Consider the following 15249-nt stretch of genomic DNA (forward strand, 5'->3'; position numbering starts at 1 on the left):
TTTTTAGCCGCATGGCAATGTGGTGTGAGGTCCAGGTTAAAATGAACACGTTTCATAACAAAGATTTTTTAAGACCGTAAGATGTCAGCGAAGTCTGTCGAAACCGACTGCTTTAAAATAAAGAAATATTTTTGCGATCTTTGCCTCGAATGTTTTTTGCAAGTAAAACTGATCGCTCCTTCTATCTTCTCAAAATGAAATTCAGTGCAATAAACTCTTAACTCTATGAAGTGTACGACGTGCTTGGATATGCAAATGACCAGCAATGCACGTAGTAGTTAGGTTTAACGGCGTTTACATTCTCTGACTAAGATATCGAGCCTTTGACAGTTATCATGTCAATGTTACAACAAAGATCCTTGTGTATAATTCGGCTGTAGTTATTTATCTCAATCGTGGGCATGTAACACATGGCATATTTTAATGAAACAATATCACCAATAATCTTGAGGAGGATTCTGCATATAAAACGGCAAATCAGATGCACAAATGTCAGCATCCTTAAAGATGCACTACAATCAGTATATAAGCGGTGGTTTTAAGACGCCAATTACAATGGGCAGAGCTTGTTGCCTGCATGCCCACCTGTCTTCCCTCCAAACAAGAGATTTATATTGAGTTAAGAAAGGGCAGACTGAAGGATGCAATTAAGTCTAACATGACGCTGTGTCATATTAATGTTAACTACGATTGCCAAGTTTTCAAATTAAAAAAATACAGGAAAGTTTGGAAATGTTTGCCAAAATAGTCCCATCCTGGCATTATCGGCATGTTTTACTTTTAGGAGGCCGTTATATACATTTGTACACAAAAGTGTACACAAATAATGAGTTTTTCCCGAAACACATAACGTATTGAATCTGCTTTTAAAAAAACAGCTTGAAAATTAACGAGAATTCTTCATTGTACGTCGTACTTAAAATATTTAATTACAGCAACTTTCGTACCATCATAGAACTATTCATATTTACCCAAATATTCAATTACAACAGTTATCATAAGATTATAGCTCTATTCATATTAACCGCTTCCTTTGCTCTCACTAAAAAAAATTGACGTTACCGTTCACATGTCTGAAAAAAACTGCCTACAAGAAAAGTGGAAATTTTTAATTCGACCTTCATGAGTTCAACAGTACTTGGTGGTGTCTTAGTGATTTGGGAATGCCGAACATGAATGATACAGAAACGTTAGGATAAATAAACAAATAAATAAACCTTCATCAAAATGAGGGACAACGTCATCAATTGCGTCAGATCGTGAAATTGGTAAACACGAGGTAGCAATGAAGTGGGGATTTTCCAGTACGACCATTTCACGAGTGTGCCGTGAATATCAGGAATCCGATGAAACATCAAATCTCCGTCACCGCTGTGGTCGACAAAAGATTCTGTAAGAACGGGATCCACGATGACTGAAGAGAATCGTTCAACGTGAGATGAGTGCAACTGTTCCGCAAACTGCTGCAGACTTCAATGCTTTGCCATCAACAAGTGTGTGCGTGCGAAACCTTCAACAAAACATCACCGATACGGGCTTTCGGAACCTAAAACCCACTCATGTACCCTTGATGACTGCACGACAAGGCTTTACGCCTCGCCCGGGCCCTTTTACTCAGACACTGGGCTGCTGTTGACTGGAAACATGTTGTCTGGTCGGACGAGTCTCGTTTCAAACTGTATAGAGTGAATGGACGTGTAAGGGTATGAGAAGATAACCTCATGAATCCATGAACCCTGCATGTTGGGAACCATGCCCACTATTTTTTTCCTCCTCGGCACGATGGTATCTACCAGCAGGACAATGCAATGTGTTAGCGCGCACTGCACGTGCGTGCTTAGAAGAGCACCAGGATGAGTTCACCGTACTCCCCAGCCCACTCAACTCCCCGCATTTAAACCGAATCGAGGATCTGTGAGATCGCCTCCATCGAACTGTTCGTGCCATGGATCCTCAAAAGAGAAACCTGGAGTCGCAAGATTCCACGTCCACCACCTCATTGACACTTCCTGAATGTCTCGCAGCGATCCGCGGTGCGAAAGGTGGTTATCCAGGCTTTTGACAGGTGACCACGTTAATGTGACTGGACAGTGCAGAACAGTTATGCTCAACGCGTTGCACCATCTTCACGTCCCCAGGTGATTAGCACCAGACAAAGCAGACATACTGTTCGGTCGGCCGTGCAGTATCGTACAGTCATGTCACTTACTGGGAACGACTAAATAGGCTCGTTCGAATCGAGACAAGTATCCAGACGGGCAGCGTGAAGTAGTCTGCGGCGACCACTACTGCGGTTTCTCTTGCCGCAGCAGAGAGGGGTGCGCAGTCAGCTGTGCACCCAGCGACGACTCTGGATACAGGAGAGGCGTGGTTCTGCTTACCGCATCAGGATGGGTGTATCCGAAGAGAACTAGCTGTACCATATTGCGTTCGTAATCGTTATACATCTAGAGTGAGGGGTGGTACGGGATGCCACTGGCCCTATCACTTCTGGTTCGCATATCACTGGACAGCGTCTTGTTACATTTCTGATGCGTCAAGGCCGTGACTTTCAACAAGAAACCCAAGACCTATATTGCCTGTGGCGTCCTTATCTACCTCGATACAGAGGGCGTTCGAGTGCCGTCCTGACCAACATGTTCTACAAATATCTCACCCGTCGGAAACATTTGGGCATGGGCTGCAGAGACATTGGAACGCCAACATTACGACTGAAACTCTGCCATAGAGAATCTGTATGGAGGTGACGTAACTTAACCCTTTTCTGTTAACCAAGCTCGATTCGATGACTAGACATTGTTGCTGCCAGAGTAGCGTGTTTGCTCAACTAAACTTCATATCCTATATACCCTCCTAATTACCTAACTTTTATCAAAGCTTGGCTACACCGAAATTCATTCTTCAAGGATGTTTTTACGCTTCTCCGATTGTACAAGATATGCACTTTTTCTTTCCTGGCAGTTATCCCATCGTAATCATCTGCTGATTACATTATTTGTCAAAATTATTTTATTTCACCTCATTGGCCACATAACCTTCCTGTCGTCACAGTCGCCAGTTAACCAAATGAAGGAAAGTCGTATGCGCTGTCTGCGTAGGATTTGCTAAAAGCTGCCATGTTCTCTCATTGTCGCCAGCTATTTGCCAACACTAGAGTGATTGAATGGTGGCTCGAAACCTTTCGTTTGAAGAGGGTACACCAGGACAAATTTTATGCCTACTATTTTATTTGGTTAAGATGTTCCTCAGAGATATATAATGGTTACAGATGAAACTGTCAGTTTCGTATAGTATCACAGAGGACATTAGTATCAACTGAAATATTATTCTCGACAAGATTTATCTTCGTAGCACGTTTTGTTATGTTTTGTTTACGGCAAACAGGCTGAAAGCAAGAGCTTGTGTGGCGTGTGCTTGTCATTTCGCTCGTTTGTTATACGAAGTAAAAGGTCAATTCTTGAAAATGAGAAACAATCGTATTTATACGGATAGAAAAGGTTCGAAAAGTAATCACAGTCGCACAAAAAATCCTTCGATTTAAAAACATAAACCAGTTAATCGATATATTTTTTCGACATCCTCAAAAAGAGGTCAACTGTACGATGCGCGTTGACGATTAAAGATTTGTTCAGTTTTAAGAAACACAAGTTTTCGGTTGAAAATATATTTTCTTCCGGGTGAAATACATTTTTCCCGTGTTATGTGAGAGTATACTTTTCTTCGGCACTGTAAAACTTATGTCTTTTGAATGTTTATGGTTTTATACGCCGGCGTAGAATTTCCCGGCACTTTAGAAAACGAAACTCGGGGGGGGGGGAGAGAGAGAAATCACGTTTTAGAAAGATCTTTGACGCTTTGACGTGCAGCAGCAACATGTACGCTGCATATTTTCGTGACGCTTGTATGATTACTATATTTTGTTTTTGTATATGGCAGATTTCCTTTGCGACTTAAGTTTTATTTACGTTTTTCCTTCCTCTTCTTAATGTTTTGTTGCTGCAGAATTATCCTGCAGACGCGAGATACAGTAATATCCTTTGTTGGAGTATTGGTTCTTACCAGTCAAAGTCACAAAAATTTGACTGTAAACTGAAACAATGAAAAATTCCCGGGTTTTTCCCGGTTTTCTCCCGGATGAAAAAATTCCCAGATCTCCCGGTTGTCCCGGGTCGTATACACCCTGACGTAAGATTTTAGCGATATATTTTAATTTCGATATTTTGTGAACGTTCTTATAACAACTTTTTGTCCAAAAACTGACTCTTACAAAGTGCAGCCTTTTGTTAAAAACTGTTTTCAATATTTCTACCTACTACGTTAAACAATATCACAGTTTCAAAGCAGTTTCTGCAATATTGTTCTATGTTGAAAAGTGTGACGTTCAGAGCTCCCACCAACCGCTCTCTCACTCTGCGAGGGCCTTTCGTCTATTCTTGTAGTGGCCACTGGGTGTAAGTTTTTTTACTTAAAAAGACGTATTACAATCTTAAGGGTGAAAATACAGTTGTAAAGCTAGTTTTGTAATTTATTATTTTATGGAAAAAGGTCATGAATATCGGCTCTAAAACCTAGCTTTACCCTGTCTTTCCCAGAAGGTTTTGCAATTTTACATATCTCTTAATGAGAGACGAAGTCCGGTGCGCTAGCTTGCACTTGTGTTCTCGTTCCATGTAACTAGTATCATATACCCTACAAGGATATGGCAAAATTGTCCGGTGTATAATGGTCAGCATACTGTTTCGCAGCGCAGGTCACGGTTTCCGCGGTCGCAGTTCGCGAGAAGCACGTGGCAGACGCCCCCCCTCCCTCCCCCTACACAATGCATGCCATTTAGGCGCGCCTTACAGGCCGGCGTGTTCACGCATACTAAAATGTCCACTTCTGCCATTCCGCAAATGCTTGCCTCGCAAGCAACACCCTTGGCAGGGTTTCAGGATTCCGCGAGACCTATTAACTTCTTGTTGCTACCGGTTTACGCTAGAGGGAATGTTATCAGTGCGTTTTCCTTAAGCAGTTGAGCGTTGCTATCACCTTATCCATCACATTTGGACCTTCAGTTTATTGTATAATGACCTACGGCGGTAAAACTATAGCTGCGGGTTGCAGGAGACACGTTCCAGTCCAATTATTCGGTCTGTACATCCTTTTATCTCACATCAGTAAATGTGTACTGCACAAAACTAAAAAAAGACTCAGATTTTTATCACCAACAGCTTTTCAAAATGAACTCAAAAAGTACCGAATTCTTCGACTGTCACAGCTACAGTATTCAACCATTAGAACTAATGCACATATTGGCGACTCACCTCCCATACTGACGCCGATATCTCCGCCTTTCCTCAATGTTAATACCCTCTTCAAATGAGACTGATTGATTCTATTTGCACTTTCACTTCTGTTCGCCGCCCTTCACAAGAGCTCAGAATTGGCACAGGACCACACTTCGCCTATACATTTCCGCCACCGCTGTCAGGAAATATATTTATGTGGAAACCGGGATCCGAAAGACAGTTCAACTATTTCTTCCTCACAATCATGGGGCATTTTCAGATGGAAATGCTGCGTTTACCTGACAGATTAAATTGAACCACCAACTTCGGATTTTTAGTTTCACATTCACTTAGCTACTGTCTGTCGATATTTACCATAAATTCGTCGTTATTTACTTGTTAAAACAATTCACGGAAGTCAGAATTAAGCCTCTAAAGCTCACCGAACTATACATTAGATTGGTCTGAGATTTTGCAAAATTATCACAATTCATCATTCGCAACATCGTAGCACTAACCCCGATCGAAACACCTTCGAAACAGGCAAATACGCTGCGTAAATTAAAATATTATGGTGATCATCATTTATTGCATTAATGGCCTTTTGGGGGCCTACAGACAAGAACAACAAGAAAAAAATTACAAACACAAAAACCCCAATAAAAGGAATGTCTGTTAATCACAAGAGAGGAGGCATTTCCTGCAGATGGCACTTTTTTCCGGTCTCAAGCATCATACTCCACAGCTGACGGTTCCACTTCTTGAAGGATCGTCGTTCTTCTTTAAAATATGATACCAGTCTATCATATTTACTGACTTTTGCGATTTGTTAAAAAATAAATGATTTGGATGAAAAATGAAAATTCAAACAGTAACGTTGAGTACTAGCTTTGCCTTTTTTGCAGGAACATGTTTACATGTTTAGAGGGTCTTGACGGGAGAAAAATGTTCCCGGTAGGTACAAGATGACGGTTACGAGATACAACTGGAGGTCACGATTGTCTACATACGAGAAACGCAGAACTGAACCAGAACGCACAACCATCCCAAACCATTGAATGGTTCCGGAGTACTGATCTCGTCAGTCCCTTTGTTTCCTTCTGTTATCTGTTAAGCAGCCCATACACAGCCGGACCGGTCCGCCGACCGACCCGTTGAGAGGGTTGGCCCCGACCGGCTCGCCTGTGTGTGAGCGATGCGCTCGCGCTCGTGTCCGAAGTTTGGGTGCGTCGCCTCCACGGGCGAGCTCCTACCTGGTTCCCCGACCGCCACCTGCTGAGCCGGGGCCACAGCTCAGGCCGGCCGCTTCCTCCTAGCCCACGTTCCGTCAGTACGGTGTCCGACTCTCTGTTATTCACTACTTCTTTCGTTATCGCTACTTTTATGATAACGTCGTTCGAAGAAAACAAAGACCTTTGGGCGTCTTTCATTAATAATATACAGAGAATGACCATGTCTGTGGGAGATAAAAATCGAAGGACTACTCCGAAACGAATATGAGGAACAAAGCCTACAAAGTTCTTTTAGCTAAGTGCAAAGAAATAAATCGTGCAGCAGACAAGGCGTTTGTTATTTTTTTAAAAATAGTTCTCTACGAGCGTCTTTCCGACGACAGTTTAGAAAAATACAGGACGCTAAATCAGCAAGTAGAAGTGCTGCTGAAAACGTACCAGAACCGACGCTTTGGTACTACGATCTCCTGCAGTTCACCCTGGATCGAGAAGAGGTGCGATGTGGGATATCTTCACTAAAACAGGGGAGGACTCTGGAGATGACCAGACTGAGGAAGTAAATGATGAGTCAGATGTTGATGTTGTAAGTATACAAACGCTTTTATTTATTAATTATGCAAAGTATAAATAAATGCTCTGCGCATAAACTCTAAATGATCAAAGTTTCTTGAAATTCTAATTCATTCACGTCACTGAAAAATTGCTTGTATTTTCCTCGCACTTCCTCTGCAGTAACTGTGCTGGTTTGTCGTGTCGTATCGAGTCTTAACATTTGTTGACTACCTGACTGCAAGCTTTTATCAGTAAGGTTTACAGTTTTGAGTTATTGCAATCACCGGCAGTATGAATGTAATTAGGGCATTTCTTCCTTAAAAAGTTGTGCAAAACTGTACATGCAAGAACGATTCCATCAACAGTTTTTACGTCAACCGCTATTGGCGTTAATAACACTTGAAATCTGTTTGTCATTATTCCAAAATCATTCTCAACTACCCGCGAGCTCTCCTATGCCTGTAATTGAAGATCTTTTTCTCCCTTGTTAAGTTCCTTTGAGGATACGGTTTCATTAAATTCGGCATCGAAGGGAAAGCTTCATCACCTACAAACACAAATGGCACTGTAGAATCCACTGCTTGCAGATAAACGGGACCTGGTAAATTTAGAGTTCTAGATACTAGTGAAGTGTAGAAATCTGTAAGCTTTAGAATCCCACCATCTGACACTCTACCATTCGTACCGGTGTGAACATATATAAACTCATAGTTTGCATTTACAACAGCGAAAAGGACAACTGAAAGTACATTTGTAATTATAGTAACAGGAGCCACTACCCGCAGGTTTTTTCAATCAGGAAATGCTTGTTACTAGTCACTCCTCAGCAGTGATGGTAGCTCTTATATACGTTTCTTTCTTCTCGCATGAGGTCCAGTAATTCACAAAACGTATTGTCATCCATACGTAAGAAGTTTTTGTAGTCTGTAGGCTCTTGAACTTGGAGGGTACGTAACAGATTTGTGTGAGAAAACTTGAATTTATCTCTCAACCATTCTTTCATCCATAAACGTTTCCCTTCTTTTTTCTACACATCACTGCTGCAGCCACAGCAAGTTTTCCTTTTTGTTCTGGCATGGCGCCGCTGCCACACGACTGTGCGCTCGCAGCTAGAGGCCTCCCAGCGGTCGGGGGTGGCCACACACAGCCCGACTTGTCGGGGCTAGCGTTAGCGAGCGGTTTGGCGGACCGGGCAGCTTTACAGGACTAGAATGGGTTTCATTTACTCTGCAGCCTTGTTTCTCCTTTCTAGGTTTCTCTCCCAGCCAGCCAGACCATACAAGTCTATTCTACTTCTTCACATCGGCATTATTCAAAAACAGTTGTCAACATCCTTCAAAATAGTTGTCGGCATTTTTCAAAAGAAGTCTCTGAAAACGAAGTTTACTGCATAATCTAAATGACAAAATTGGATCTTGCGGAGGTGGAGACGCGTGAGGGAATATGTTTACTTAATCGGCGTTCGGCGCTACCAACAGAAACTGCAATGTTTAACTTCACCACGCAATTTTGACCTTACAACTACTAGATCGCTGGCGTTTGAAGAAACGATAAAAACAGGGAAGTCGGCATGAAGTGTTCAAGACAAATCCGATACGTGACGAAACGGAACGACGAACCATTCTGACACTTTTTATTGTGCCATATATTTGCAGTTACCATTGTTAGCAAGTGGTTATCGCCAATCATGAATCTCATCGTTTTTCTTCCAATTCTTGCTCTAAGGGAGGTGGCAGGCTGCGAGCTTGCTTAAATGAAACCACTGGAGTACTATGTAATTTTGATGTACAGGATGATTACAATTAAACTTTCAAAACGCCGCAGAAATACAATCACTGGTCAGAATGACGTCAAATTGCAACGGAATATTATCGGAGAAGGGGGAAAACTTAAGGCAGAAGAAAAAAAATAGTGTGAAAATTGATCAACAGATAGCGCTGTGCTTGTCAGAATATGTAAATGAAAACACCTGACATGCACTCGATCCATTAAAGTTGGTATAAACACGTCGGGTACACGGCTTTCCCTCATTTCGCGTCTGCGACGTTCGCCGTGGCTGTCTCCATGCAGGACCGCGCTTTGCTTATGAAGCCGCATTACAAGAATGACGACTATGCACAAGTAGCTCTGCAGAAGTTCCGGACAATGGAGGGGCACTGTGAGTCCATCGTCAGGTGTACTTTGTCTTAATATGTGTTTTATTTCTTCTCCTGAATGAGGTGAAATGTGCGTTTCACCTCATTCAGGAGAAGAAATAAAATACATATTAAGACAAAGTACACCTGACGATGGACCCACAGAGTTCGAAATGCATCGTGTAGTTAATACAACACGAAAAAGTTGTGACTGAAGGAGTTGTTTAATTCATACCTCCAATTTGTGTTCAGTTTTAAGCAAACGCTAGTTTTTCAGACATCTCAATTTATATGACCGTGTCGTTCAATGACATAATTTTGCAGGTAAATTCAGTGTTATACGTGGATACTGTCTGCAAAATGTGTTGCGAACAGAGTTAGCAGTAAAGGAGCAATAAACTAAGACGTCATGCCCTGATGTTGAAATTTACTGCATGAACAGCGAAGTAGTAAGTTGTTTCATGTGTGCGTGGGCGCGCGCTACGTTATTGCAGGAGATCGCGACGTGTGTTTCGTTTATAGCTATCATACTGAGGAGATCCTTGTTAGTGAAAGTAAGTAAATCTAAAGTTATTGTTACGTAAATTTTGTGTTTGTACTACTTGTGTGTGTGTGTGTGTGTGTGTGTGTGTGTGTGTGTGTGTGTGTGTGTGTGTGTACACCGATGTAGAAGGCACATGAACCACATTTTAAAAGAAAATGTATTGCTTGCTGTTGTCGCACAGTACAGTCCAACAGAGAATGAAATTCTTGGGTAATAGAAGATTCTATCAATCACCGAGAAGGCATCTTGGTAATCACGACATCGAACAGTTTTTAGTTACATAGAAATAATGACAGAGCACAAATTGGTACGCAACAATTAAGGCTTGCGGAACAACTAAAACTTTTTAACATATAACTACTGGAACGTTGAGAAAACAACGCTGTAATTTTATGGGAAAGCATGTATGTCCCACCAAATATGTATGCCAAGGGTGTAATTTAGTTTTTTTGTGTTTCTGACAAATCGCCAAAGTAAATTTATTGACAGAATATATGATACTCTTTCCTAAAAATTTTGTTACCTGTGAAATATCGGTAACTGTGATTGTTCTCTCAGGTATATCATGGAGCATTTGCACAGCGGGTATACTTGAAATTGTGAACTGCTGTAAGAGCCTACATCAGTTCTCCTTAGCCTACACAGAGTCCCACGCACACACTTTTGCCATCCTCCACAGGAACGGCGGCATATCACAGAGAGGAAATTACGGCTCGCCCGTAAATGGAGATGTAACCCAAAGAGCTCAGGAACTATGATTCATCACGACAAGACATGGATGACTGTCCATTACAACAATAAAAACAGCAAATAATTCTGATATAGTATATCTGAATTCCGAGTAAAAAAAAATCTGTATCATGCAAGTTGCGGCAGGTTTATGGCGGGAGGTACATTTATGTAGCAGAATTCCCTCAAGCCCCCTTTTTTCCCTGTTCATTCGGGGTGGTGCATTGGGAGAGATTACTGGTGCCCCTTTGAAAATGCACAAATTTATCTAATTTCACACTGATGGCCAGAGTATTTTGCAGCATATAAATGCAGAAACAGATACGTCTCTTGATCCACATTGGAACTTGGCCCCTTTGAATTTTGTAAGTAAAGCTTTTGGCGGTTTACAGCGCTTTCTTGTATTATCTACAATTGGAATTTGTTCAACACCTCTGTGATGCTCTCAATCACTAATCTCGTGACTATGAGCGCAACTTTTCTTTGATTCTTCTCAGTCTATGACGTTTAAGTTAATTCAATAATAGCCAAGGAATGGCCATATGAGAGTTAAGTGGGCACTAGGAGAACAAGACTAGGATAAGTTACGCATCTTAGTTATGGAGGTATCGAGGGTTTTAAAACTATTAAAGGCTTTTCTTCTATTCTTCGTAGTTGATTACACGAACGTAAACTTAATAAAAATTATACTTCGGTGTGACTGTCAAGACGCACTGATTTTACGCTTTCTTCTGCGGGTACAGCTGTTATGACAGAAGTTACGGCTAGTCCATAAATGGGAATGTATCGGGAAACCAAAGAGGGAGGAATTATTTTACGACAGACATCGGCAAAACTGGCCCTGTGGAATGTTTCGGTGGCTTTCCACATGGTCAGAACAGAGAAGGGCTACGTATGGGAAAGTGAGATTTATCCACAGTTGAATGTAAATGGCTATCTTTGTGGAGGCAAATACGTCACTGTACTACATTACAAAAAACTATTTCCACTTACCACCACGCCATTATCATAAGATTATGTCTTTCCCTTTTCTAAAAAAATACTCAGACGGTATCTATATACGAAGAAAAAGGTTACAACCATTTGAAAGTGTAACTTATTTCCCCTATTCCATAAAGGATCAGGTAGCCCTAAGTGTCGGCCATTAGGTGAAAATGATAGCTTCACCACCTGAAGAGTATATTTAGTCAATTTCTGTTACTTTTTCCCCTTTGAGAGTCCCAATGCGACTATAGAAGGTAATGCCAGAATGTCTGCTAACGCAGATTTCAACAGCTTCCGGGGCTGACGTTCAGCTGCCTCTGGCTACCACACTTTAATCGAAATCATATGAAGCAAATAATGGAAAAAGTAATTGTTATAACACATTTCAGACATGCGATGAATTTGCCGTCTCAGGAACAACCGTAGCTGTTTATTTCTGTATTGCGAATGGAGGACAACAAAATTCTACATCTCACACCCTAACATTTTTTAGTTGAAAACGTGTTCTTTCTTGTATTAAAATGATTTCCAGTTTTGAGAATTAGCCATGGATACGAAATCAGAAACTAACAATCTGTTATGATTATTGTTGCCAGCAAATACAATATATCCGTTAGTGTGAACCCGAATTTACAGATTTATTGATTGAGAATCTCCTGTGTAGCTTAATATGAGAGAGCGAGAGAGAGAGAGAGAGAGAGAGAGAGAGAGAGAGAGAGAGAGACCAGTTTCGACGGATATCTCATCTGGCCTTCAAAATATTTTCGTTGGGGAACGTGTTCATTGTTCTATGGATGACACATTTATATGTAATATATTTTATCCACCATAATGACAACATGGCACGAGTCACTAACTTACAATGAACAAGTTCTGTAACCAAATTTTTTCGAAGACCAGAAGGCGGCATTGTGTGTGTGTCGAAATCGGTTGTCAAAAAATAAAGACGAATTTATGAGAGTTCGGCTACTAAAAATTTTTCACCTGTATTTTACAAAGTGTTCTATTTTACGCTACTGGAAATGCCATGTGGCTAGGGCCTCCTGTCGGGTAGACCGTTTGCCTGGTACAAGTCTTTCGAGTTGACGCCACTTCGGGGACTTGCGTGTCGATGGGGATGTTATGATAAGGACAACACAACACCCAGTTCCTGATCGGAGAAAATCTGCGACCCAGCCGGGAATCGAACCCGGGCCGATAGGTGTATCTGTTATGATTATTGTTGCCAGCAAATACAATATATCCGTTAGTGTGAACCCGAATTTACAGATTTATTGATTGAGAATCTCCTGTGTAGCTTAATATGAGAGAGCGAGAGAGAGAGAGAGAGAGAGAGAGAGAGAGAGAGAGAGAGAGAGAGAGAGAGAGAGACCAGTTTCGACGGATATCTCATCTGGCCTTCAAAATATTTTCGTTGGGGAACGTGTTCATTGTTCTATGGATGACACATTTATATGTAATATATTTTATCCACCATAATGACAACATGGCACGAGTCACTAACTTACAATGAACAAGTTCTGTAACCAAATTTTTTCGAAGACCAGAAGGCGGCATTGTGTGTGTGTCGAAATCGGTTGTCAAAAAATAAAGACGAATTTATGAGAGTTCGGCTACTAAAAATTTTTCACCTGTATTTTACAAAGTGTTCTATTTTACGCTACTGGAAATGCCATGTGGCTAGGGCCTCCTGTCGGGTAGACCGTTTGCCTGGTACAAGTCTTTCGAGTTGACGCCACTTCGGGGACTTGCGTGTCGATGGGGATGTTATGATAAGGACAACACAACACCCAGTTCCTGATCGGAGAAAATCTGCGACCCAGCCGGGAATCGAACCCGGGCCGATAGGTGTGACATTCCGTCGCGCTGACCACTCAGCTACCAGGAGCTGACTTTGCTGTAATGAAGTCTTAACATAATGTACAACGCCACGCAGTGATAAGTAGAGGATGTCTGAACGTTATGCCACGAATCTGGCTTGACACTCTGTCTCCGGAAGCCTAATAGAGAACGCAAACCATTGCAAACTAAACGTGAAGTACAGACAGTATTATTGGAAGCAACATAAAAACAAAGAAAAAAAATTAACCCAGAGGAGAAATTAAGAGAACTAACCAACAAATCACGAAACAAGGAACTATGAAAGAAACAAACTGACGTTCGATCCATGACCACATCCCCAAAACGTTAGGAAAAGTGTTCCAGCGGAAATATATAACCAAATAAACCTAAACGACAAGCCGCTAAAGCCACCAGCTCTATAACGAAAACACTGACCATCACAAAAAAAAACTATGTGTGTTAGTTTGGTCGGTCCGCAGAAAATATACATCGCACCCAATACCGTCACTGGAAATTGCCAGCACTATTGTATAAATGTCATTTTTTCTTGTAGAAGACTGGCAACGGTTCCAACCTATGCCATAACTCCGTAACTTTCCACCTTGCACAGTTGTAGCGTGGTCAGAACAGAGACGTATTTATTTCCAAATCTTCCTACGATGGGTAGGTTCGAAAGCAACGGTTAATGCGTTAGCTCAAACGAACATTTGACTCAGCGTCGGCGGCCGCTGGTAGTGCATTGCCCTTCAGGAGAACAATGTCGGGTACAAACCTGTCGGTGTCCCGCCGGCGACGGCTACGGTTAGTGGCGAGCGCGCGCTTGGTCACGTGACGGCGCGGTGCGTGCACGTGGCTGCCGTCCCTTCTCGCTGCTCAGCCCCAACTCACGACAACATGCACACCGGCCGGCGGTCGCGGCCCAACTGACTCACGGAGCGGCAGCGGGAGCGCCATGCGGAGAAACCGGCCGCGCCACGGCGTGGCGGGGCGGAGGGAAGCACCCCGCCGCCAGGCACCGAGGCGCCCACGTTAAATATAGTGTCCGTCCTACCCTGCTCCTCAGGCACGGGTTCTGCGTCTTGTACGCGAAACACCGTACAGAAAACTGATTCCTATTTCAGTATTTTCGGTGTCGAACAATCAACCTCGGAGCACCTGATCAGCTGGTCACACTGGAACGGGTTTTCGCGACGGGTCACAGGTACGCTGCTTGACAAAAAACGTGAAGTACCCGACATGTACACACCGTTGTCAGGTATGTAAATTACAGTAGAGCCTCCCTAATCTATCTGCTATTGGACAGGGAGCATGATTAGAAAGCAGAGAAAATCGTATTATCAGAGGAACAGTTTTATTGATTAATAATATCACATTACTGTACAGCACATCTTAAATGTTCAACTGGAAACACTATTTGAAATATGTTAAAACAGTAAGAAAACGAAAAAAAGAAAGCAATCACGCACTACAACACCTTACACAAAGCCGCGCGGTGTGAGGCGCCTTCTCACGGTCCGTGCGGCTTCCCCCGTCGGAGGTTCGGGTCCTCCCTCGGGGATGGATGTGTGTGCGTGTTGTCCATAGCGTAAGTTAGTTTAAAATGGCTCTGAGCACTATGGGACTCAACATTTGAGGTCATCAGTCTCCTAGAACTTAGAACTACTTAAACCTACGGACATCACACACATCCATGCCCGAGGCAAGATTCGAACCTGCGTCCGTAGCAGTCGCGCGGTTCCGGACTGAAGCGCCTAGAACCGCTCGTCCACTGCGGCCGGCAAAGTTAGTTTAAGTTAGATTAAGTAGTGTGTAGGCTTAGGGACCGATGACATCAGTTTGGTCCCATAAGACCTTACCACAAATTTCCTCATAAAAGTGTAATGTACTGTAAAAAAAAGTCTGTATCATATGGTAATATGGTGTTACTGTCAGTAAAAAGATCTGTACAGACCTTATCACAG

At 42.4% G+C, this 15249-nt stretch overlaps 1 protein-coding gene across 1 annotated transcript in view; it reads right to left on the reverse strand.

The window, feature by feature from the left end:
- The window catches only part of LOC126349682 (unconventional myosin IC), a 397905-nt gene extending 383705 nt beyond the window's left edge, over positions 1-14200 (reverse strand). Inside the window, exon 1 of the mRNA XM_050002452.1 lies at positions 14061-14200. The gene's annotated coding sequence lies outside the window, so the exon portion shown is untranslated. The remainder of the gene's footprint in view (positions 1-14060) is intronic.
- Between the last annotated feature and the right edge of the window lie 1049 nt (positions 14201-15249).

Source organism: Schistocerca gregaria, chromosome 1 (genome assembly GCF_023897955.1).
Source record: "Schistocerca gregaria isolate iqSchGreg1 chromosome 1, iqSchGreg1.2, whole genome shotgun sequence".
NCBI classification, from domain to species: domain Eukaryota; kingdom Metazoa; phylum Arthropoda; class Insecta; order Orthoptera; family Acrididae; genus Schistocerca; species Schistocerca gregaria.